At 43.2% G+C, this 22,451-nt stretch overlaps 1 pseudogene; it reads left to right on the plus strand.

The window, feature by feature from the left end:
* Positions 1-9,511: 9,511 nt before the first annotated feature.
* On the plus strand, positions 9,512-16,403 carry LOC116190010 (annotated as a pseudogene).
* The last annotated feature ends 6,048 nt before the right edge of the window (positions 16,404-22,451 follow it).

A 22,451-nucleotide genomic window follows, 5' to 3' on the forward strand; every position in this document is an offset into this window, starting at 1 on the left:
GTGGTTTCGGGAGGAGAGCACGCATAGATTTTCTGAAAATCAAAAACAAAGTCGGGTCAGTAAAAAAAGACAGACCCAGTCGGGTCAAAACAGACCCGACTGGCACCCGATGAAGAAATGGCTCCACAGGAGGCTCCCGGTGGTCTTTTGATACTAGGTGGGTGGCATTGGACTCCTAACTGGCTGAGGAGCACGGTGATAGGTGGCTCGTAGAATGATTCAGCCCGAGCTGACCTGTACGTTCCTGCAAATTGTGGGTTAGAAAAGACGACCAGAGAAACAAACCCGACTGACAACCCCGATGAAGAAACGACTCTACGGGGACTCCCGGTGGTCTTTTGGTGTAGATCGGTGGCATTGGACTCCTAACTGACTGAGATCATGCCTGCGGTGGTTTCATGAGGATTGGACATGTAGATTTTCTGGAAATCAAAAACAAAGTCGGGTTAGCTAGCAGAAACAGAACCGACTGGGCGGAACTGACCCGACTGGGCAGGTCGGAAAGAAATGGCTGTTCCGGAGGCTCTAGGTGGTATTTTACTGCAAGGTTGGTGCATTGGACTCCTAACTGACTGAGGATCACGTTGATAGGTGGCTCGTAGTGAGATTCAACCCGAGCTGACCGGTATGCTCCTGCAAAGTTCCTATCAGAAAAGAAAATCAGAGGGACAGACCCAACTGGGCTGTTTGGGTAGAAACGGCTGCAAAGGGGGCTCCGGGTGTTGCACCGAGCTGGCTCGAGTTCCTCCCATTCCTAAGGGACTGCTCTTGTTGTTCATGACCAGTTTGTGGCGTGCGCACGACTGATCTCAACCGGAAATGCAAAGAGAAACCGATAAAACTATGAAAACCCGGTAAGGAAAAAGATTGGAAAAGGGGTGGTCTTGCGCGGTTGAGCGGCTCTTGGCACGTGACCACCTCGTCACGGGGAGAGTGAGGGTCATGAGGAACCCTTAGAAAGTGATGGCACGACTCGCCATGGTCGTGGGAAGGAGTGGCGTCGAAGAAGCCCGGAAAGCCGTGAAACCCTATGGAACTCAGTTCTCTGGACAGAGCTGGTTCGGCAAGTTGGAAGCTTCAAATCGCAAAAATAACACCGGAAATGGACTCGGGAGGTCGAATACATGGGGATATGAAGTTTGTTTAGCTTGCTTAAGTCGAGAAGGAAGAACTCGCTTAGAAACCGGGAAAATGCCCTAGGGACCCGAATCTGGACAGAGCTGGAACGATGTGCTGGGAGCTTCAAATGAAAAATCTAAGGTCGGAAATGGACTTAGGAGGTCGAAAACATGTGGGATATGAAGTTTGGTCAAGTTTGGATCAGGTTGGATGGCGGTCGCCGGAAAACGGTTGAGTTTTCCGGCATTTTCGGCCTTGGACGGGGCTGTGCTTGGGCTGAACGACCAGGGCTGATTGCTGGAGTTTGAGAGGGTTTTGGAAATTGAGAGGTTCTCCTAGAGTGAGAAAGCTTGAGAGAGAATGGAAATTGAGTTGTGATTAAGTTAATGACCCAAGAGGCTTATATGAGAAGGCTAATGATGCAAAATTAGTGAAATTAAGTGTGATTTAGAGGGGGTTTATGGGGCTGCCGAATTTTTGAAGAGGCGTTAGGATGGGGAAATGTCACTTAGAGTGGGGTGAAGCAAGAGGAGAAGTGATGGGAAGTGATGGATGGGAGATATGTGTAAGAAGGTGTAAGAGATATTTGAATTTGTGTAGTGGAGGGAGCTTCTTGGTTTGAGCCACCGAATTGAGCCGTGGCTTAGGGATTGAGCCGTGGCTTGGGGTTGAGCCGTGGCTTGGGGTTGAGCCGCGACTTGGAGGCTTGGCTTGGCTGAGCTGTGGGTCCCATTTGACTAAGAGAAAAGTCGGGAAAAGCTCGAGACTTGATTGAACGCGCGTTCGATCTTTGATGCCCGATTAATTAATAGATTTGGAATGCTTGAATGAAGAGAATTTGAATGAGCCTAATATCGCCATGCATCGTGTGAACGGACGTTCGGGTGACTCGGCGCCTCGAGAGTCGGTTTTGTCCTGTTTGGGCATTCAGAATGGAATTAACCGTCCCCGTTCTCCGATTGCTCCTTTGTGCGTTGTGGTGCTTGTCTCGGTGAGCTTTTTGTCTCTCGCGCGAGATCGTTGGCTCGCCGTCCCCCGGCCAAAGACCGTTGGCCCTAGAAGACCTAGGGAATTGTGACCGGGGCTTTCTCAATGTTCCCCGAATGTCTTGAGGTGTTCGGGGATCGCTGTGATCTTTGTTTCTCCTTGAATGTGCCCGAAGATTCATCGGGAGGCGTTTGCTACCACTGAAACGTCCCTCGGGGAGCCCTGTAGAGTTCCGAATGGTCGTCTGAAGCTTGTCCCATGACCTCGGTGGTCCCTGAGTGCCTGTAAGCCCGTTTTAGGGGCCGTTTACTTGTCAGTGGAGCGGGCCCGAGAGCCCTGTCGGAAAAGGCGTCCGGGAGAGATCGAAGTGTCCCGGGTTATGTGGTATGCCCCGGAAATGCGCCCGGACGTGTCGTTGGTAACTTTGGCACTAAGGGGGATTTTTAGAGTCCCATATTGGGCACCTTTCGGTACTTCAGTGATTCGGTGATGAATAGTGCCGCAGTGCCAGCTCCGCTGTTTTCGGGTTCTTTGCCTGTAAGTTCTTCCGACTGTTCTCTTCGGCTTTTCTAATGGACCCATCTCTTCTCCTGTTGTTCATGACTCCGTGACCGCACGTTTGCCTCTGATTGCCGAGTGATGAATAGTAACCCGGGCTTTGATCGGGGATTCTCATGTAGGAAGCCGGTGGGCCAAAATGGGGTGCTGCCAGTAAATGTACGAAAAGCGATAAATAAACATGCAAGCAAGCAAACGGATTTGAGCCCGAACCCACTAAGTATGTCCCCAGTGGAGTCGCCAAGCTGTGCGCACCTGAATTTCATCTCGTCGGGGTACGCATGCGCGAAGCCTATGCAACGCGGCTTGGGAGTGTCCACCTTCCCGGGGACGCGTGACGAACACGCGTGAGAAGGAGTCGCCACTTACTGTTTACGACCCGTAGGTCGAGGGCCGTTGAGTCGCCCGGGTCTAGGGGTACAAGGTACACCTAAATGCTAAGGCAATGGTCATACGGAACCGGAAATTCCGAATTTGGGGGTTCTATTACGTGCGGGCCTATATCCCGCACGCCCTTTCGGTACTCTAATTTGCTAGGCTTGCCGTTTTTGTTTATTTACCGCGTGACTTAGGGTTGCACTTGACTCGCCCGTTTTGACACCGTAAAGTCGATGAATTGATCAAGTTGGGCCAAGGCCCCGAGAGAAAAGTAGGCTTGTGTCTCGAGAAATCGGTTCACAATCTTTGTGTTACAGTTCGTCGAACCGTGATGGTCGATTCCTGCGCAAACCGAGACCACTAGTGTTCAAGCTTACTCATCTCTTGGTAACAATAGACCAACTTAACCGATTCGACACTCGGACCTCTCGCTCGCCGATCGAGGATCCTTACAAATGAATATACAAATAAAGTTCCTTACAGTGTTCTCTCAAAGAAATACAAATTACAATTGAATAAATGAATCCCTGATCAGCTTGCATTGGGTCAATATTCCGCTCCGGCTCACCGTGTGTTTTGAATGACCGATAAATAAATTAAAGCAATGCGGGCTCAAAGAGTCGGAGGTCGGGTTCGATCATACCAACGGGTGATAGAAGAATCGATAGATTCTTATTGAAGCCATCGGACCGATCGAGCTCCCGGGTGATATCTAACCGCGATTCACACATCCAATCCAAATCGCCTTCCACATAGGCCATACTTGGAGTGTGATGGTGACTCGAGGCTAGATCCCATTACGCACTCGGGTTGCACGCGCTCAGTGAGTTAGGAGGCATTGGATCTCGTGTTTCGGTGATTTGGGGCGTTGGACCCCGTGTATTACGTAACCTGAGGGTTCGGACCCGAGCCGTGACAAATCAGCAAAAGCGAGTGGAAAATAGAAGAAAACTAATAAAACGGATGAAAAACGGACGAAAACAGACAAATATAGACAATTACAGACAAGTTCTGTATTAGGCCGAATGTACGTGATTTAATCAGTTATTAACCGGGGTTGATTATCAAACAATGTATCTAACTTAGGCAAGCAAAGAGATGGGCTAGGATATGGTTCTAGGCCAATTACATGTGTGAGTTTGTTTTTAAGATTTCATTTCGTGAATGTCACTGCGGCTTCACTGAATATGCCAAACTCGTATTTTGACTCTATATTTGGAACCTAGTGTTCCGCCTAGCCATTATCTAATGTTTGATTAAGTCAAATGCATGATTAATCCGATTTTATATGTTTTGTGATAGAAATAATAATGCTAACTACCGAATCTACGGTAAGAGGATAGAAACACAGAAAGTGGATGAAATGGGCCATGCGAATGAAACTCGCACCCACCGGGCTGCCCCTTTCTATCCATAGATCGTGGTGTTTCGGTCTCCTTAACGCCTAGGATATCGGCGGATCACGAAATGACGGTTATGCCCTTGGGCGGTAAATGTGTGAAGTGCACGTGTAAAATGGAGATCGCGTGACACGAAGAGGTCCGAAGAGACTCACATATTTCGACTTGAGCCGCCTCAAATTGGGCTCGGGCTCGAGTCGTAGTACGCGAGTGCTCCCTAGACACTGATTATATTCGTGTTATGCGTCTCGATGTTATGAAATTGTGGATTTTGAAAAGGGCATTTCCACCGTTTCGTAATTCGTCGATGCGTTTACAAATTGATATTCGATTTGTCCAATTATTTAGGCCAAATGGTTTAATTAGTTAAATGACACGTCCCATTTCCTTGTTTGTGGGATTATTTAGTGATTATGTCTTCGAGTCATGAATGTTATGGAGTCGATGGGCGATCGTTCAAACTAACGCGCCTAACATGGGAGCTAACGCGTAATCAACGATTAAACGGATGAGCCAAGGGGAACTCACGGGTCCCTCCCTTGGGACTAGGCCGTGAGTTTCCATGGTTCAACCACGGCCAAGACGGTCTCCCCTACCTCGACTTTAGCCGTTTCCCGTCATGCTAACGTGTAATATGTGATGAGCGAACATAAAATGCATGAACCAACCATTTCGGGGAAAGGGAGGTCACGTTGGCCCCGGATGAGCCAAGGAGGCTCTCGGATCCCTTCCTCGGGGATTGGCCATGAGCTTCGATGGTTCAAACGAGGCTAATGTGGTCTCTCTTACCTCGCCTTCGGTTATTTCGTGCCATGATATACATGCTAGAACAATATTCGAGTGTAACAAACGACATAAATATGCATGGAACGAATAAAGGTCGGAACTTGCATGCAAACGAGTGTTATTCATCTTATCACTCCATAACAAGCAAATATTGAGACCTAATTTCCTAAGTTGTAGAGGAGTGTTACCTAGCCTCGGAACACGAGGAAAGAGTTGGAGAAGTGGCAAAGGGAGTCGGGAGACTCAGCTGGAACGAACAGACCCGAACCGGTGCAGTCGGGTCGACTGGCAATCTGGCTTGTCGGGGCTGTACCGTTGATCGGGAAGGAATTTTCGCACGGGGCCAATTTCGTTGGATTCCCAAGAGACTAAGGATCGTGCCTATGGTGGTTTTGGGAAGAGAGCATGCGTAGATTTTCCGGAAATCAAAAACAAACTCGGGTTAGTAAAAAATGACAGACCCAGTCGGGACGAAACAGACCCGACTGGCACCCGACGGAAAAACGGGTCTACAGGAGGTTCTTGGTGGTCTTTTGGTGCAAGATCAGTGGTATTGGACTCCTAACTGAGTGAAGATCACGGTGATAGGTGGCTCGTAGCGAGATTCAACCCGAGCTGACCTGTACGTTCCTGCAAAGTTCGGGTTAGAAAAGAAAACCAGAGGAACAGACCCGACTGGCACCCGATGAAGAAACGACTCTACGGGGGGTTCCCGGTGGTCTTTTGATGCAAGGTCGGTGGCATTGGACTTCTAACTGAGTGTAGATCACGGTGATAGGTGGCTCGTAGCGAGATTCAACCCGAGCTGACCTGTATGTTCCTGAAAAGTTCGGGTTAGAATAGAAAACCAGAGGAACAGACTCGACTGGCACCCGATGAAGAATCGACTCTACGGGAGGCTTTCGCTGGTCTTTTGATGCAAGATCGGTGGCATTGGACTCCTAACTGACTGAGGATCATGCCTGTAGTGGTTTCGTGAAGATTTGACATGTCGATTTTCCTGAGAGATGCAAAGAAAACCGGTAAAAACTGGAAAAAAATCTGTGAAGGGAGAAAAGAGAGAAACGGCGGTGGTGCGCGGTTGAGCGGCTCTCGGCACGCGACCACCTTATCATGGGGGAGAGTGAGGGTCATGAGGAACCCCTAGGAAATGATGGCATGACTCGCCATAGTCGTGAGGTAGTGGAAATGTCCGGGAAGCCCGGGAAGCCGTGAAACACCTACGGAACCCGGTTCTGGACAGAGCTGGTTCGGGCTGCTGGGAGCTTCAAATCGCAAAACTAACACCGGAAATGGACTCGGGAGGTCGAATACATGTGGGATATGTAGTTAGTTTGAGGCTCGGATAAGTCGGGAAGGAAGAACTCACCTAGAAACCAGGAAACTCCCTAGGGACCCGAATCTGGATTGGGCTGAAACGGGACCTAGATGACTTCAAATGGCAAAACTAACACCGTAAATGGACTCGGAAGGTCGAATACGTGTGGGATATGAAGTTTGGTCAAGTTTGGATCGGGTTGGATGGCGGTCGCCGGAAAACGGTTGAGTTTTCGGGCAAACCGGCCTTGTATCCGGGCTGTTATGGGGCTGAGCGAAATCTGGAAAATGAGGGGAGTTTGGAGAGTGTTCTTGAGTGAGAAAGCTAGAGAGAGGTTGCAAGAAGAGTTGTGATTAAGTTAATGATGCAATGGGCTTATAAAGGAAGACTTAATGGCTTGTTTAGTGAAAATAAAGCACAATTAAGGAGAGGGTTAGGGGGATCCGAATTTTTAAGATGGATTAAGGAGGGGAAGTTGTCTTGAAAGGTGATGGGAAGTGATGGATGGAAGAGTGGAGTTGATGGGTGTAAGAGATATTTTGAAAAATGGGTGGATGAGGCTCATTTGGCTTGTCATTAGAGGAGAGCCATGGCTCGCGGCTTAGCTCGGCTCTGCTCGGCTTGGCTAGCTCAAGGGTCCCACTTGATTAGGAAGAAAGCCGGAAGAAACTCAGGACTCGATTGATCGCGCATTCGATTTCCGTGGTTCGCTTGAATGATGAATTACCGATGTATGCGCGAATACGATTTTAATGAGCCTAATATTGACATGCTTATTAAAAGCGAATGTTCGGGTGACTCGGGGATTCAAAAGCCGATTTTGCTCCGTTTGGATGATCAGAGCGAAGTTGTCTGTTTTTGTCGCCTGTTCGCGCCTCTGCGTGCTATACTGCTTGTGTTGGCGTGCTTTGTGTTTGGGCAGAACGGTTTACTTGCCGGCCCCGACTGGAAATCGATAACCGGAGACGTCCTAAGAATCCGCGAACGGGGCTCTCTTAGTGGTTCCCAAGTTTTTTGATGTGTTCGGAGACCACTGCGATCTTTGTTTGTCAAAATGAGCCCCGAAGGTTTGCCGGGAGGCGTTCGTGGCCATTAAAATGCCACTCGGGAAACCGATATGCTTTGCTTGGTCCGAGCCAAAATGATTTCCTAGGCCCTAGGGGTTGCTGGGAATGGATGGTGCAGAGTTCGGGAGTCAACATTTCCCTGAATAGGCTATGAGCACAAGATTCCCCGTGAAGGGGCTCTTTTGTTACCGGAATGGTACTCGGGAAACCTAAATGGATTATGCAATGCGATCGGGGTTTATTTCCCAAGCCCTTGCGGTCCCTGGGAATGATTGGCGCAAATTTCGTGCTCTGACGATTTGTTAAAAGGGTCTCCGGCTATGTCTTTCTATAAAAATGGCCCCTTTTTCCGGGTCGGGATCCACTCGGGAGACCAAGATGAGCTCTGAAATGCAATCTAAATCTTGTTCCATGGTCCTAGTGGTCCTTGGGTGTGTGCAGGCCTGTTTCCGGGTGCCGTTTACTTGTCCGTGGATCGGGCGTCCTGGGAGCCCCGTTAGGAAGACGTCTACAGATGTTCGGGAGTAACCCGGCTTAAGCAGTAGACTTCTGAAATGCGCTTGGACGTGCCATTGGTTATTTTGATACCACGGGGGATTTTTAGAGCCCCATATTGGATACCTTTTGACGCTCCGGTGATCCGACAATGAATAGTACCATAGGGCCAGATTCTGTTGTTTCGGGGATCGTTGTTTATTTCCCCTTTTGACTGCCCTTTTGAGCCTTTAGGGGGGACTTTGCTTCTCTTCTGTAGCCCGTGCTCCCACGTTCGCGCGTTCGCCTCCGATTGTCGGGCCATGAATAGTAATTCGAGCTTCGGCCGGGAGTCCTTCGTTGGAGCCGGTGGACCAAAATGGGGTGCTGACAGTTTCCTCTGTTATTTCTGGCTTTAGGAAACTAAGGATATTTCAGTTGCCTAGTTTATTAGTTTCCAGTTTCTCCTAAGCTTATATAAAGGAGGCTGAGTAGCCGATCAGAGGTAGACTATTCTGGCATTTCGGTGAGATTTTCTCCTTTGTTCTTCATTGAACTCCTTCGGACAAACAAGTGTGACAGCTTGTGATTGTTCGGTACACTTTGATATTATTGGCTCTTGTTTCTTCATAAACAACGGGTCAATAATCATTGTCTTGATATTGTTGGTTCTTGTTTCTATATAAACAACGGGTCAATAATCATTGTTCTTGGTCCGCATCATTTTGGTATCAAAGCATCAAGCTCCAAATCAGGTCTATCCTATCCTTTACGTTTCAATTCGTTGAATTTCATTCCATCTAGCTTGTTCGTTCTGGATTGATTAGTAGCAAGAAAAAAAAAAGAAAAGGAGAGCAAAAAAAAAATTCGGCCAAAAAAAATAGAGCTGAAAAAAAAAAGATAGAAAGAAAAGAAAGTAGCCGTTGGTGTCAATTTGATCCGGATTCTTTGCATCATATCATTCTAAAGTTGTTATTTACCTTGTTGTTGATCCGCGTTGATTTTGCTCCCATAATTACCCAATACCTGATCTTCCATATTCCCTTCCCTATATCATCCTCCATATCTTTTCATCCATATATTACTTTGATATATTCCTTTCTTCATTCCTAAAATCTTTTCTTGGTTAAATTTCCTTTAATAATTTATTTCCCTGTTAGTTTGTGTTCAAGTTAGGGTCAATATATTAATTGCTGGTTTGAATTATTATGAGCTAGTTGCCTTTGATTTGTGAGTTTCTGAGTTCTTTAAAGAACTTTGAGGAGGAAATTAGAGTGGAAAGAGGCAAGAGTGGTGAGCGTATCAGAGGGAAAAAGCCATTGAATTGAGCGAAACACGAGTGTTGAGTGACAATAATTTGAGGGCAAACACATGAGCGAGTGGTTGTGAGGTCCTAACACCAATTTTCTTTTCATAGTGCAAACATGAGCTTCGCAGGAAAAGGCAATGAATCTACAACCGGGGATGGAAGTAATGCCGGCCAGCAAGATGTTGCTTTTACTTTGAAAGCCATGCAGCAACAATTCGAGAGATTGAAAGTTGTTTTTGGAGATATGCGTGATAGAATGGACCAGCAAGATCAACGAATTGATCAAATGCAGAGAGAGCAACCCAGGCAACATGTGCGAGTTCCCAATGCAATGAGACTAATCCGCCAGCCGGCGAATCCTCACGATGAAGAAGATGAAGATTATGAGGAAGATGATGAAATTGCATCTATAGGAAGTGTGAGGAGAGCCAGAGGAGTTAGGAATGAGGGGCGAAGACATGGTAGGCGAGATCAAACAATTAGAGATGGAGTAGATAGGAATATTGGGAGTATTAAAATGACGATACCACCTTTTCAAGGGAGGAATGACCCTGACGCTTTTATCGAATGGGAGAGGAAGGTGGAGCTTGTATTTGATTGCCATAATTACTCGGAAGAGAAGAAAGTGAAGCTTGCAGCAGTGGAATTCACTGATTATGCCATCGTTTGGTGGGACAAATTGGTTAAGGAAAGGAGAAGGAACCATAAAAGACCTATTGAGACCTGGGAGGAGATGAAGACTGTCATGCGGAGGCGATTTGTTCCCTCGTATTATTATTGGGACTTGCATTTAAAATTGCAAAGTCTAAGGCAAGGGATGAGGAGCGTGGAAGACTACCACAAGGAGATGGAAATAGCTTTGATTCGGGCAAACATTGAAGAAGATGAAGAGGCAACTATGGCTAGGTTTTTATGTGGTTTGAACCAAGAAATTGCTAATGTGGTGGAGTTGCAACATTATGTGGAGATAGAAGAGATGGTTAGCATGGCCATGAAAGTAGCACGGAAACTCAAGAGAGGGAGACCAGCCAAGCATGAGGGTGGTTCTTATTCGGGATTTTCAAATTGGAAGTCGAAATTAGGTGCCAGCTCAAGACCTGATGCAAATCGTAGCATGACTTCAAGGGATTCAGCTCAAGTTCCAATTGGACCGATTACGCGAGCACGAGCAAAGAAGTTTAAAGATGAACTCAACAGCCTGATTCAAGAGGTTTGGGCTCAAGCAAATTCGTGGAGGCCCATTGGACATGAATCACGTGATCCACAAAGATCCATCAACATTATTCAAGTTATAGAAGATTCCGGACAAGGCTAAATTCAGCAAGTGTTTAAGGAAGCTTCTAGAACAGTTGATGATCAACAGAAGATAACATCAGATTTGTTTGAAGTTTAAATCTCATAGAGATATTCTAGGGGTATTTAGATTTTATATCTTTATAGATTATGTCATATCTCTATCGATATTCTTGGTTTTAATTTCCTTATCTATAGGAGGAGATATGACCATATTAGGATTACTTTATGTTATATATATTCATCTTAGTCAATTTTTAATGGGAGGAACATTCAGAAAATTGTGAGAGTATTCTCTTTGGTTCTTGAAGAACTAATCGAACTTATCGGAAGTTTCCGTGGCGTTCATCATCGACTTATCAAACGGCTTTCCACCACCGTTTATGGCGTCTTCATCGACTTATCAAGCGGTTTTCCATTACCGTTTGTGGCGTCTTCCTATATACCGAGGTTCTTGTTTCGCATTAAACAACGGGTTGAGGTCAGTTATACCAAGGTTCTTGTTTTTGTCGTAAACAACGGGTCGAGGGTTCGTCAATCAAATCTGATCGTGGAACGATCTTGGGTTCCTTTAGTTGTCGGGTCTCGTCATTCTTGGCGGGAATCGCATCATTTGGTATCAGAGCATCAGGCTTCAAATCGGGTTTATCCTATCCTTTTTTGTTTCAATTTGCTGAGTTTCGCTTCATCGAAATTGTTCTTTGTGGATTATTAGTAAAAAAAAAAGGGCTGAAAAAAAAATATACAAAGCTGAAAAAAAAAAGAGCTGAAAAAAAAAATCGGCCAAAAAAAATACAGAGCTGAGAAAAAAAAAAGATCGAAAGAAAAGAAAGAAGACATCGTTGTCAATTTGATCCAATTTTTTTACATCAGACCATTCTAAAGTTGTTATTTCTCGTTCTTTGTAATCTGCATTGATTCCGATCCCATAATTTCATATAACATTCTGGTTTAATTAATCCTTCATAGTAGTTGCCTTTTCTCTTGCTTCTTTTCTTCCTGAAATTTCCTTTGATCATTAATTTTCCTTGATGAGTTCTTGGTGAATTGTTGCTGGAAAATTTGGAGTTGTTTGTTTAGTTCCAAAGGAACTGAAAGAGAATTGTCGAGTGGAAAAAGGCAAGAGCGGTGAGAATATTAGAGGGTTAAAAGCCACATATTTTGTTGAGTGAAAACACGAGTGTAGAGTGATTCACATTCTTGAGTGTAAACACGTAAGGGAGCGAATTGTGAGGTCCATTCTTTCTAACTTTATTTTGCAGCAATCATGTCTCACAATAGTGCTAAGAGTATTCCCGAAGGTGCAACGGAATTGGCTGATTCGAAAATACTTATAGAGGCCATGATGAGTGAGATGAGGCGTGTGATGCGGTTGGAGTTTGAGCAGGTTCATGAACGGATAGATCTGATAGAGAATAAACGTGTGGAGCAGCCACGAAACGCTCCTAATGCACGTAGGAGGGAAAGAGTTCAACCGAGGGAAGTGAGGGTTGAAGATGAAGAGATTTATGGGGCTGGTTTTGATGAAGATGATCGAGATTCGGTTGTTAGTAATAGGAGACATGGAGGGCGGTTTAGAGAAGATAGGAATCGGGAAGATTATAACTTGGGTAGTATTAAGATGAAAATCCCATCGTTCCAAGGAAAGAGTGATCCCGAAGCATTCCTTGAGTGGGAGAAAAAGGTGGAGTTTGTATTTGATTGTTATAGTTATTCCGAGCTGAAGAAAGTCAAATTGGCAGCAATTGAATTCTCGGATTATGCAATTGTTTGGTGGGATCAATTGATGATAAATAGGCGAAGAAATAGAGAGCCACCTATAGCTACGTGGGAGGAAATGAAAAGGGTGATGAGGAAGCGATTTGTTCCTAGTTATTACTACCGGGAGCTGTATAATAAGTTACAAAGTCTTAGGCAAGGTAACCGGAGTGTAGAGGAATATTTTAAGGAGATGGAAGTGGCCATGATTAGAGCTAACATAGAGGAGGATCGAGAGGCTACTATGGCAAGATTTTTGGCTGGATTGAACCGAGAAATTCAAAATGCCGTGGAATTACAACATTATGTGGAGTTGGAAGATATGGTGCACATGGCCATCAAGATTGAGAACCAGTTCAAGAGGAGAGGCAATACACGTGCAAGCCAAAGTCCAAGCACATCCACTTGGAAACCGAATCAGTGGAAGAAAGATGAGAAGCAATCCACGTCGATGTTGAAAACCGAGCAAAAGCGAGAAGCAACCAGCCATGTTCCTCAAGGTAAAACCGACATTTCTACCTCCAAGAATCGTGACATTAAGTGTTTTAAATGCCAAGGCAGGGGACACATAGCAAGTCAATGCCCAAACAAGCGGGTCATGGTGATGCGAGACAATGGTGACATTGTGACCGACACTGAAGATTCCGACACCGATGACATGCCCCCATTGGAGGACGTTCCCGAAGAGGAATATTTAGCTCCAGATGCATTGACATTGGTGGCAAGGAGAGCATTAAGCTTGCAAACAAAAGGAGTTGAAGAAGTGCAGCGGGAGAACATCTTTCACACTAGGTGCTACATCAAAGACAAGGTATGTAGTGTGATTATTGATGGTGGTAGTTGTACTAATGTCGCAAGTGCAACAATGGTGGAAAAATTAAGATTGCCCATGGTGAAGCACCCTAGGCCGTACAAGCTGCAATGGTTGAATGATAGTGGTGAGATAAGGGTGAACAAGCAGGTGTTAGTTGCATTTCGAATCGGTAAATACGAAGATGAAGTGTTGTGTGATGTAGTACCGATGCAAGCAGGACACTTGTTGCTAGGGCGTCCATGGCAATTTGATAGACGAGTGAAGCATGATGGCTTTACGAACAAATACTCCTTTGTACTTAATCAGCGATCAATCACTCTTGTACCATTGACTCCGCAGCAAGTATATGAGGATCAAGTGAGATTGCAAAAAGAGAGTGATCAAAAGAAAGAGAGTGAACAGAAGAAAAAGAGTGAAATCAGAGAGAGGCCGAGAAAAATGAGAGAGAAAAAGAAAATCAAAATTCGGCCATTGAGAGAAAATCAGAGAGAAAACAAAAGAATTTTTATGCAAACATGGGAGAAATTAGGCAAGCAATGTTTTTAAATCAGTCGATGATTGTACTTTTGTACAAAGAGGCATTTTTCAATACTAACGAACTTGATATCTTTCTTCCTAGTTCTGTTGTTTCTCTTTTGCAGGAGTATGAGGATGTCTTTCCCGAGGAAACACCACATGGCTTACCTCCAATCCGAGGGATTGAACATCAAATTGATTTTGTTCCCGGTGCGACAATTCCAAACCGACCAGCCTATAGGAGCAATCCTGAGGAGACAAAGGAGCTTCAACGGCAGGTAAAGGAGTTGTTAGAGAAAGGGTACGTGAGGGAGAGCTTGAGCCCATGCGCTGTTCCAGTAATACTTGTACCTAAGAAGGATGGGACGTGGAGAATGTGCGTTGATTGCTGAGCAATCAACAACATAACGGTAAAGTATCGTCATCCTATTCCTCGCTTAGATGATATGTTAGATGAGTTACATGGTTCTTGTGTATTTTCTAAAATTGATTTAAAGAGTGGTTATCATCAGATTAGAATGAAAGAAGGAGATGAATGGAAAACTGCCTTTAAAACAAAATACGGTTTGTACGAATGGTTAGTTATGCCTTTTGGTTTGACTAATGCTCCAAGCACTTTTATGAGACTTATGAATCATGTTTTGCGTGCATTTAGAGGTAGATTTGTGGTTGTCTACTTTGATGATATACTAGTTTACAGCAAAAACTTAGATGATCATAAGGTACATTTGAAATCTGTCTTAGATGTGCTTAGGAAGGAAAAGTTATTTGCTAATATGAAGAAGTGTACTTTTTGCACCGATAAGCTTGTTTTTTTGGGATTTGTTGTTAGTGCACAAGGTATACAGGTTGATGAGGAGAAGGTACGTGCAATCCAAGAGTGGCCTAGTCCCACAAGTGTAAGTAATGTTCGTAGTTTTCATGGACTTGCTAGTTTCTATCGACTGTTCGTGAAGGACTTTAGTAGCATAGCAGCACCACTTACTGAAGTGATCAAGAAAAACGTTGGATTTAGATGGGGAGAAGAACAAGAGAAGGCGTTTCAGCTAATCAAAGAGAAGCTGACCAACGCTCCTTTATTATCTTTACCTAACTTTTCTAAAACTTTTGAGATTGAATGTGATGCTTCAGGTGTTGGTATAGGTGCAGTTCTCATGCAGGAAGGACGACCAATTGCTTACTTCAGCGAAAAACTAAGCGGTGCAGCCTTAAACTATCCAACTTATGATAAAGAGTTGTATGCATTGGTTCGAGCTTTAGAGACGTGGCAGCACTACCTATGGCCTAAGGAGTTCGTGATACACACCGATCATGAGTCCTTGAAACACTTGAAGGGCCAACACAAACTAAACAAAAGACATGCCCGATGGGTGGAGTTCATTGAGACGTTTCCATACGTCATTCGGTATAAGCAAGGTAAGGAGAATGTGGTCGCCGATGCACTTTCTCGCAGGTATGCATTACTCTCTACACTTGATGCAAAATTGCTTGGTTTTGAGCGCATTAAAAATTTATATGCTGATGACCATGAATTTTGTGAGGAATATCGAGCTTGTGAGAAAATTCCTTGTGGTAAGTTCTTTAGGCATGATGACTTTCTGTTTCGAGAGAATAAGTTATGCGTGCCAAATTGTTCCTTGAGAGAGTTATTAGTGCAGGAATCACATGGTGGGGGATTAATGGGACATTTTGGAGTAGCAAAGACTTTAGCTATTTTGCAAGAACACTTCTATTGGCCACATATGAAAAGAGATGTTGAGAGAATTTATGGTAGATGCATTACGTGTAGGCAAGCTAAATCCAAAGTGCAGCCTAACGGTTTGTATACTCCTTTACCAATTCCTAGTGAGCCTTGGATTGATATTTCAATGGACTTTGTGTTAGGATTACCTAGGACTAAACGTGGGAGAGATTCAATTTTTGTGGTTGTGGATAGATTTTCTAAGATGGCACACTTTATTCCATGTCACAAAACGGATGATGCCTCGCATGTTGCTGATTTGTTCTTTAGGGAGATTGTGAGGTTACATGGCATGCCTAGAACAATTGTTTCGGATAGAGATGCTAAGTTCTTGAGCTATTTTTGGAAGATTTTGTGGTGTAAGTTAGGTGCTAAGCTGTTATTTTCTACTACTTGTCACCCACAAACTGATGGTCAAACGGAAGTAGTAAATAGAACTTTGTCTACTTTGTTGAGGGCAATCATAAAAAAAACATTAAAACATGGGAAGAGTGTTTATCACATGTTGAGTTTGCTTATAACAGATCTGTTCATTCCGCTACTAAATTTTCACCATTTGAAGTTGTTTATGGATTTAATCCTTTAACTCCATTGGATTTATCTCCTTTACCTTTGACTGAGCATGTTAATTTAGATGGCAAAAAGAAAGCTGAATTTGTCAAGCAGATTCATGAGAAAACAAGACTCAACATTGAGCGAAAAACGGAGCAGTATACAAAACACGCCAACAAGGGCCGTCATAAGCTGATTTTTGAACCCGGAGATTGGGTTTGGTTGCATATGAGGAAAGAGAGATTTCCGGCGCAAAGACGTTCCAAACTGCTTCCAAGAGGAGATGGACCTTTTCAAGTCCTGGAGCGCATCAATGACAATGCTTATAAACTAGACTTACCTGGTGAGTACAATGTAAGTGCTACTTTTAATGTTGCTGATTTGCTTCCTTTTGATGTAGGTGATGATTTGAGGACAAATCATTTTCAAGAGGAGGGGAATGATGCAAATCGTAGCATGACTTCAAGGGATCCAGCTCAAGTTCCAATTGGACCGATTACGCGAGCACGAGCAAAGAAGTTTAAAGATGAACTCAACGGCCTGATTCAAGAGGTTTGGGCTCAAGCAAATTCGTGGAGGCCCATTGGACATGAATCACGTGATCCACAAAGATCCATCAACATTATTCAAGTTATAGAAGATTCCGGACAAGGCTAAATTCAGCAAGTGTTTAAGGAAGCTTCTAGAACAGTTGATGATCAACAGAAGATAACATCAGATTTGTTTGAAGTTTAAATCTCATAGAGATATTCTAGGGGTATTTAGATTTTATATCTTTATAGATTATGTCATATCTCTATCGATATTCTTGATTTTAATTTCCTTATCTATAGGAGGAGATATGACCATATTAGGATTACTTTATGTCTATATATATTCATCTTAGTCAATTTTTAATGGGAGGAACATTCAGAAAATTGTGAGAGTATTCTCTTTGGTTCTTGAAGAACTAATCGAACTTATCGGAAGTTTCCGTGGCGTTCATCATCGACTTATCAAACGGCTTTCCACCACCGTTTGTGGCGTCTTCATCGACTTATCAAGCGGTTTTCCATTACCGTTTGTGGCGTCTTCCTATATACCGAGGTTCTTGTTTCGCATTAAACAACGGGTTGAGGTCAGTTATACCAAGGTTCTTGTTTTTGTCGTAAACAACGGGTCGAGGGTTCGTCAATCAAATCTGATCGTGGAACGATCTTGGGTTCCTTTAGTTGTCGGGTCTCGTCATTCTTGGCGGGAATCGCATCAAGACCAGTAGAGAAACCCAAATCGAATGCCGAAAGGAGCATGAGCAAGAGCCAAGGGGACAACAATGAGAGAGGTAACTCTACATCCCAAGCTCAAAAGAATAGAGATATCAAATGTTTCCAGTGTTTGGGATCTGGGCTTATTACTTCTCAATGTCCAAATAAAAGGGCAATGATCATGCTGGATAGTGGGGAAATTGAAACTGAAGAGGAGAAAAGTGATTCAATGCCAACACAAGATGATTCTAGTAGTGATTATGAATATACTACTGAGGGGAATGCCTTAGTAATCATGCGAGCACTGAATGTACAAATTAAGGAAGAAGAGATAGATGATGTGCCAAGGAAAAATATATTCCACACTAGATGCCAAGTGAAGGATCGGGTATGTAGTTTGATCATTGACGGGGATAGCTGTGTGAATGTGGCTAGTAAGTTACTTGTTGACAAGTTGGGATTGCGTACATTGAAGCATCCTAGGCCATATAAGCTGCAATGGTTGAATGAAAGTGGAGAAGTGAAGGTGAACAAGCAAGTTCTGGTTTCCTTTACAATTGGGAGATACAATGATAAAGTTCTTTGTGATGTAGTGCCCATGCATGCTAGTCATATGTTGCTTGGGAGGCCATGGCAGTTCGATAGACAGACAATACATGATGGGTATAAGAATCGATACTCTTTTGTCAAGGATGGTAAAAAGGTGACACTTGTTCCATTGACACCTTATTAGGTGTATGAGGATCAGCTCCGAATCAAGAGATCAATTTGTGAAAAAAGTGAGGTAGAAGTTGAGATTGAAAGAAAAAAAGAGAGTGAGCAAGTGAGAGAGGAAACTGGTAAGACTAGAGAGGAAGAAATTCGGGATAGTAAAAAGAAAGATAGTTCAGCTATAGATGAGAGGAAAGAGTTAGTTGAGAGAAAAGAGAAAAAAATGAGTTTCTATGCAAAAGAAAGAGAGATCAAGAGTGCATTCAAAGCTAATCGCCCAATGATCTTGTTTGTTTATAAGGAGGCTTATTTCTCTGACCTTAATTCTTCTTTGCCAAGTTGTGTTACCTCTCTTTTGCAGGAGTTTGGAGATGTTTTTCCCACGGAGTTACCCAATCATTTGCCACCAATAAGGGGAATAGAGCATCAAATCGACTTTGTGCCAGGAGCCGCAATTCCGAACCGGCCAGCATATCGAAGTAATCCGGAGAAGACAAGGGAATTTCAAAGGCAAGTGCACGAGCTTTTAGCTAAAGGGCATGTGCGTGAGAGCATGAGTCTTTGTGCGGTCCCGGTGTTGTTGGTGCCAAAGAAAGATGGTACTTGGCGAATGTGTGTTGATTGCCGCGCTGTAAACAAAATCACGGTAAAGTATCGACATCTTATTACTCGATTAGATGACATGTTGGATGAATTGCATGGTTCCACGTTATTTACAAAAATAGACTTGAAAAGCGGATATCATCAGATTAGGATGAATGAGGGTGATGAGTGGAAAACGGCTTTCAAAACAAAATATGGCTTGTATGAGTGGTTAGTTATGCCATTCGGATTAACTAATGCGCCTAGTACTTTCATGAGGCTCGTGAATCATGTTTTGCCTACTTTCATTGGAAAATTCGTTGTTGTATATTTTGATGATATCTTGGTGTATAGTAAGAGCTTGAAGGATCATATTTATCATTTGCGATGCGTGCTTCAGGCATTGAGACATGAAAAATTATATGCTAACTTGAAGAAATGTACATTTTGCATGGATCGAGTTGTGTTTTTGAGATTTGTTGTTAGTTCCAAGAGTATTCAGGTTGATGAGGAAAAGGTGAAAGCAATTAATGATTGGTCGACGCCGAAATTCGTAACCGAGGTAAGAAGTTTTCATGGTCTAGCCAGTTTTTATAGGCGATTTGTGTGGGATTTTAGTACTTTGGCTGCTCCATTGACGGAAGTGGTTAAGAAAGATATAAGTTTCAAATGGGGAGTAGAGCAAGAGTAAGCATTTAATTTGATTAAGGAAAGGCTTTGTTCTGCACCTTTATTGGTTTTACCTGATTTTTCGAAAACTTTCGAGATTGAATGTGATGCTTCCGGGATTGGTATAGGTGCTGTTTTGATGCAGGAAAAACGACCGATTGCCTACTTTAGTGAGAAGCTAAATGGAGCCGCTTTGAATTATTCTGCATATTACAAGGAACTCTATGGTCTGGTCCGCGCTTTGGAGACGTGGCAGCACTACTTGTGGTCGAAGGAATTTGTCATACACACGGACCACGAATCATTGAAGCGTTTGAAAGGGCAAAACAAGCTGAATCGGAGACATGCCAAATGGGTCGAATTCATAGAGATGTTTCCATACTTGATTCAGTACAAGCAAGGAAAAGAAAACGTGGTAGCTGATGCATTATCACGGAGGTATGTACTTATCTCTACTCTAAATGCTAAATTTCTTGGGTTTGAACATCTTAAGGAGTTGTACATGCAAGATTCTGACTTTGGTGCTATATATAGTGCATGTGAAAAGGGTGCATTTGGTAAGTTTTATAAGCACGACGAATTCTTATTTAGGGAGAATAAGCTGTGCATTCCTAATTCTTCTATGTGTGAATTACTTGTGCTTGAGTCGCATGGGGGGGGGGTCTTATGGGTCATTTCGGGGTAGTTAAGACTTTGGATATTTTGAGAGAACATTTCTTTTGGCCACATATGAAGAGAGATATGGAGAGAATTTGCTCTAAATGTGTTACTTGTAAGAAGGCGAAATCAACAGTCAAACCTCATGGAATGTATATGCCTTTACCTGTTCCTAATGAGCCTTGGACTGATATATCCATGGATTTCATCCTAGGATTGCCTAGGTCTAATAAAGGACGAGATTCCATTTTCGTAGTTGTGGGTCAATTTTCTAAGATGGCTCATTTTATTCTATGTCGCAAAACTAATGATGCCACACATTGTTGATTTGTTCTTTAGGGAGGTAGTGCGATTGCATGGGATACCTAAGACCATAGTTAGTGATCGGGATGCTAAGTTCTTGAGTCATTTTTGGCGCCTCCTGTGGGGAAAGTTAGGAACTAAATTGTTATTTTCAACTACTTGTCATCCCCAAACGGATGGGCAAACCGAGGTGGTTAATAGGACATTGTCCACTCTTCTTCGTACAGTCATAAAAAGGAATTTGAAGTCTTGGGAAGATTGCATACCGTTTATTGAGTTTGCTTATAATCGTACAGTACATTCTTCTACTAACTTCTCACCATTTCAGATTGTGTATGGTTTTAATCCATTAACACCTTTGAATCTAATCCCTTTGCCTATGAGTGAGATTTCTAGTCTTGACTGGAAGAAAAAGGCAGATATGGTGAAAAATATTCATGAAGAAGCGAGGCAACATATCTTGAAGAAGAATAAACAATATGCTGAACGTGCCAACAAGGGACGGAAGAAAGTGATTTTTTAGCCAGGAGATTGGGTGTGGGTTCATATGAGGAAGGAAAAATTTCCAAACCAACGGAAATCCAAATTTAGTCCACGAGGAATTGGACCATTCCAAGTCGTAGCCAAGATAAATGATAATGCCTACAAAATAGATTTACCAGGTGAGTATAATGTTAGCCCAACTTTTAATGTTTCTGATCTTTCTCCGATTGATGTAGGTTTCGATTCGAGGACGAATCCTTTTGAAGAGCGGGAAAATGATGAGGATCATGGGCATGATAATGAGGCTGATGCACACGAGCTTGGAAGTCGGACTCGTGAAGAGGGAGCTGAAGTACAAGATTTTGGAGGCTTGCATGTTCCGAGTGGGCCAATCACACGGGCGAAGGCCAAACAAATTCAACAAGCTATGGAGAGCCTGCTGATGGGCTTTTTGGGCCAAGAGGAGTCTAATTCAATTGGGTCTCCAAAGGCCTTTATTCACTTGACTTGCCATGAGATGCTGAAGCTGGAATAAAAGACTGCCAACTATTCTAGATAGCCTTTATTTAGTTTCCTCTGTTATTTCTGGCTTTAGGAAACTAAGGATATTCCAGTTGCCTAGTTTATTAGTTTCCAGTTTCTCCTAAGCTTATATAAAGGAGGCTGAGTATCTGATCAGAGGTAGACTATTCTGGTATTTTGGTGAGATTTTCTCCTTTGTTGTTCATTGAACTCCTTCGAACAAACAAGTGTGACAGCTTGTGATTGTTCGGTACACTTTGATATTATTGGTTCTTGTTTCTTCATAAACAACGGGTCAATAATCCTTGTCTTGATATTGTTGGTTCTTGTTTCTCTATAAACAACGGGTCAATAATCCTCTTTATCTAAATCTGTGTTTGGCAATCTGGGAATCGATTCAAGTTGGTCGTCGGGTTTCACAATCCTTCATGAGGTCCGCATCAGAAATGAATTAGGTGTTGCTGCAAAAACATTCTTCCTGGCTTGGGCGTCCTTAGGCATTACGTACACATATAAATTAGGGCCTAATCTAGTTCAATTCAGCTCAAATTAAGGTTTGTATTGCTACTCGAGTTTGCTTAAGGAATGGGCTATTTGTGGGTTGCTTTGTGTTGAGGTTATCGTTAAAACATTTTATTCCGTGGGATAATTGTTCAGAGTATGCTGAAATTAGTTTGAGTATTTGATTCATTCTTGGTGAAAGTAATTGATAATAATGGAATTTATGCTTCCGTCATGTTTTGTTAAATTGATTGAACTTGTTAGCTTTGGTTGTTGATTTAATTTACTAAGATGAATCCTTCTTTGCATTTGATCATATGGCGGTGTTGATTTCTAATGCTTAGGATGCAAAATTGTAGTCTATTAATTTAGGGCTAATGACAATTATGTGTCCTTTATGCCATTAATAAGAGTTTGTTTTGGCATGTGATATGGAGATATTAGTTATGCATATGATACTGATGTGAATATGATTTAAATGATACATGTGCATATCATTTGCATTTGTACCCCGCATGGGGACTTAGTCGGAACTGGAAGGGGATAGGTAAAACCATTAGCTAGCTAGTATCCATTACCCGTTTGTGTATATCGACGGGGTTAGCTATGTATGTATAATGAGACTTTAGTTGGTTAGGTGTTCAGATAATGTCCCCATTTGGGGAATTCCCTGTGCCCTAAAAGGGGATTTGACCATTAGCCATTGGTA

This window comes from Punica granatum, unplaced genomic scaffold (genome assembly GCF_007655135.1).
Source record: "Punica granatum isolate Tunisia-2019 unplaced genomic scaffold, ASM765513v2 Contig00085, whole genome shotgun sequence".
NCBI classification, from domain to species: domain Eukaryota; kingdom Viridiplantae; phylum Streptophyta; class Magnoliopsida; order Myrtales; family Lythraceae; genus Punica; species Punica granatum.